The sequence below is a fragment of the Anser brachyrhynchus genome (assembly GCF_964034855.1).
Source record: "Anser brachyrhynchus genome assembly, chromosome: 2".
Lineage (NCBI taxonomy): Eukaryota > Metazoa > Chordata > Aves > Anseriformes > Anatidae > Anser > Anser brachyrhynchus.
This window is the reverse complement of record NC_137695.1, coordinates 20,942,594-20,946,641: the sequence shown is the minus strand read 5'-3', so window position 1 is coordinate 20,946,641 and position 4,048 is coordinate 20,942,594. Positions and strand designations below refer to the sequence as shown.

Below are 4,048 nucleotides of genomic sequence, written 5' to 3'. Positions count from 1 at the left end.
CTGCAGAAAGGTTTGAGATACTTCAGCAATCATTAAGGGTCATGTTTTCAAAGGCAGAAGTGTCAGAGGATGCAAGCAAGCATACTGTTGGTTTTTTTTCAGAAACATTTTGTTAAGCCTTTCATTTTGATCAGCTGGAATTGAGCACTGAAAATTCAGCCACTGATCTGCGTCATTCAATATGTCTCTAACTGCAAATTTCTCCTTGAAGCCCTTGAAGACAAAGGATAAAATCAATCTGGCATCGTATTTTGTAAGGAATGAGCAACATGAATGGAGCAATGCTTGAAATGTTCAGATTTATTTTTTTTTTTAATTATATGTTTGTATATATCTTAGTTTGATATTGCCTGTTGGTTTAACTGTAGTCTAAATGTGTTTACAGTAACCCATGTTGTGAAGAAAAGGCAATGCCTATGTTCATACCACCTGTAATCTCTCGTGAGTTTCATGTCTTTTGGGTCACTGTGAGGTGTAAAGCAGAAAATACCAAATGTATACATTGCTAAGTCAAAAATGTTATTCGTCAAGATGGGGAACACTATCCTAGGCAGAGATAGTGCTACCATGTATGGCATCCAGAAGGCAGCGCAGAAAAGTGCTACACATTAAGAGTTAAGAAGATTAAATTCCACACTGGCTTAACCAGATCTTTAAAGAACAGTGATAATACTTAAATACATATGTCAGAAGACCAATGATTGTGAGCACACTGTTTCAGACTATCAAAAATGAAACTGTCATTCCTATTTTCTGTACATTTTGGACATATAATCCACACTCGTCTGTAGCTTTGAATAGCTGTTTTAGAACTAATTTTCCAAAAAAACAGTTTGAAACAAACTGATAGACTGGTAGGAAAAATCCAGGTGCTAGTCAACTGTAATAACTGCCACTATGATAAAGATTTTTGCAATGTACACGGCTTAATGGAGGATGCTACTTCCTGTGTAATGTTCAAAATTAAGTAGCACAGCTGGCAGCAGCTTCATCTGGAGCTTTTCTCAAAGACGTGCATGTCTAACTGCAATGGCATCTGCATACCTTCTGGGAGTATGCAGGGTTAGACTTAGAGAGACAGTAAGTGCAAGTACTTAAAACAGTAATTTGGATTGCACTGGGGAGACTTAATGCTCATTGAATAAAATTAACTGAGGGGCAAATTGTAAAAAATTTAACTCTCTTCCTGAAGTATGAATCGTTCTGTCTAAATCTGACCAGTGGCAGCATAAACTGAAGTGGTATTGTGTTTCATTAATTGTCCATTAATTGCTTTTATATTCGTTGTATGGTGGACATAATTGCTATTGTTTCCATTGTGCTTGGCAAAACTCATATTATAACTGGTATTAATTGTCACCCTTTTTTTTGGACACTCTATTAAGTTGCCAAAAATTAAATGGATTTAAATTGAATTTCTTCTACTTCCATCTCAGGTCTTGAAGTCAAGTTATTTTGGTAGGTAAACATAAAGGAAGTTTGCTGCTGCTCTGCTCCTTCCTTAAATAAAGGGTACTGTCATTTCCAATGCTGTCAAACTAGGAATGCCCCCTCTACTGTAATTTGGAGAAAACCTTTCAGAGAGGTCGAAAATGTCAAAAGTATCAAAAGACAAAAATCTCTAGATGTGAGGTGAACTTCACAGAATCACGGAATGGCTGAGGTTGGAAGGGACCTCTGGAGGCTAGGTGATCCAACCCCCCTGCTCTAGCAGGGACACCTAGAGAAGGTTACCCAGGACCATGTCCAGGTGGCTTTTACAGATGTCCAAGGAGTGAGACTCTACAAACCCTCTGGGCAATCTGTGTCAGTGGTACATCACCTGCACAGTAAAAAAATGCTTCCTGGTGTCTAGATGGGACCTCAGCCTCTTATCCAGGCACTGGGCACCACTGAAAATAGCTAGGCTCCATCTTCTTTGCACACTCCCTGTACACATTGATAAGATCCCCCCTGAGCCTTCCTTTTTCCAGCTGAGCAGTCCCAACTCTCTCAGCATCTCCTCGTAGGAAAGGTGTTCCTATTTCTTGATCATCTTGGTAGCCCTCTATTGGGCTCTTTCGAGTATGTCCACATCTCTGTTGTACTGGGGGGCCCACAACTGGATACAGTACTACAGGTGCAGTCTCACTAATGCTAAGTACAGAGTAAGGATTCCCTCTCCTGATCCACTGGTGATATTTTGTCAATACTTTGCCTAATGTGGCCAAGTATACCATTAGCCTTCATAGTGGTAAAGGTGTATTGCTGACTCATGTTCAACTTGGTGTCCACCAAGTCTCCTAGTTTTTGTTTTTGTTTTTTTCTGCAGAGCTTCTTTGCAGCTGGGTTGCCCCCAGCATGTACTGGTTGAGGAACCTGGTTGTTCCTCCCCAGGTGCAGGACATGACACTTCTTGTTGAACTTCATGAGATTCCTGCCAGCCCAAACAAGGTTGGCAGGAATGTTCTTGTTCTGCAGTTTCTGGTTCAACTTTTTTTTAAAGTGGAATAAAAAGAAATGACAGGTTTTCTCATTTCCTTTAATGTTAAATTATGTGCATATGCTGTATGAAGTGGTGCTTGGGCAAAGCTAACAAGCTGTGTGCAAATGTCAATGAGCCCAGAAGACAAAAAAAAAAAAAAATAAAATAAAAAAATTGAAACATTGGTCGCTTCGCAGAGTGCATTTAAGCAACATTATAAAACTGAGTCAAAACATATACTAAATGAAAGTACTGTTTTTGCTTTTGAACCAAAAAAGAGAGAGTGAAAGAGAGAGCATTATCTTTCCTTCAGCTGAGCAGAATGCCTTTGACACAAGAAGAATTATACTGTTTTCCCAAACTGGTATAAAGCACAAATTGGTCCCCATGTGTTTGTCCATCCTCATCTTTCCAAATGTGTTTAGTGGTGATATCTTGGGACAGTTAGGTAGTTAATATATTCACTTCATTAGCCTGGAACAGCACATGGAAGACAAATTCGGGTTTTACTAAATTAATTGAAAACCCTCATTAACTTCAATGAAACCAGTGCTTGGCACCTCAGAGTAAATTGTAAATGGAGCAGCAGCTGCAAATCCAAATTTGTGTCTTCAGATTGCACACAGATTTGAGTCTATTTTGTAATGTAAAGAATCCCTGTAAAATCCAAGGGGATAGATATATCTACTATATCGCTCCAACTCTGGAAGGACATTGGCGCTGGGTGGCCCTCTATTCTAGTCAAGTAATGTTCTGGTTAATTGTAGAAACAGCAGAGCCCCTCACACTCTGATCTTGAAGAGTCATATTGTGTAGCTGAAATATTTCACACTAAACTAAATCCTTTGTGTATGTCATTGTTTTATAACCTGTGTTACCTTACTCTGTGCTTATTATACTCCAGTTAATCACCTCAAGAAAACACCCTACCAATACAATAAAGGCCTCTTTAAACAATTATCTTTCATCCACCACAGTCAGCAGTTATTAGGAAGCTTGAAGTAAGCTTTTGTCCTCACTTGTATGTCTGCTAATAACAATAACAAAATAACTGCGGACTTCACAGAAAGTAAAATAAAGTCTTTAAGACTTCCCAAATGCTGGATTCCTGTTGTAGCAGTTACAGATGTTATTCTACCTCTGTTTTACTATGTGCTGTAATCGACAACAGATAAGCATTACGGCAGATGTCACTACTAGGTGCAGTTAGTTACACGTGTTTCCCAGTTCTTTGCCTTCACGTGCAATGTAGGATACAGTCTTGGGAAGTGCATGCTGCAGTGTGTTTGCTTTCTGTTTCATTAAACTTGGCAGTCGTGCTGGCACTTATAGAGAAAACTATATGATCAGTACTAAAGCCCACTTTTGGCGCTGTTCTTGCAGAAGAGCCTGTTTTAGAAGCAGAATTGCTCCTGGAGAATGGTCTACTGATATTGAGATGAATGAAGAAATTATACTGCCCACCTTTGGTTTCAGTCAGGTACACACAGAACATATTTATGGAGTAGAAGCTGTTCACAGCAGAGTTAATCTGGCAAATTAGTGCCTGTGCTATACTAGTCTAGGTATGAAATTCCTGTATAA

General features: G+C 39.2%; 1 protein-coding gene and 1 long non-coding RNA gene across 2 annotated transcripts in view; one reads left to right on the top strand and one right to left on the bottom strand.

Moving 5' to 3' along the window:
* The window catches only part of PLXDC2 (plexin domain containing 2), a 268,291-nt gene that overhangs the window by 94,983 nt on the left and 169,260 nt on the right, over positions 1-4,048 (top strand). The gene's annotated exons all lie outside the window — the stretch shown is intronic.
* Positions 1-4,048, bottom strand: part of LOC308190197 — a 41,037-nt gene that overhangs the window by 35,439 nt on the left and 1,550 nt on the right. The window lies entirely within an intron of this gene.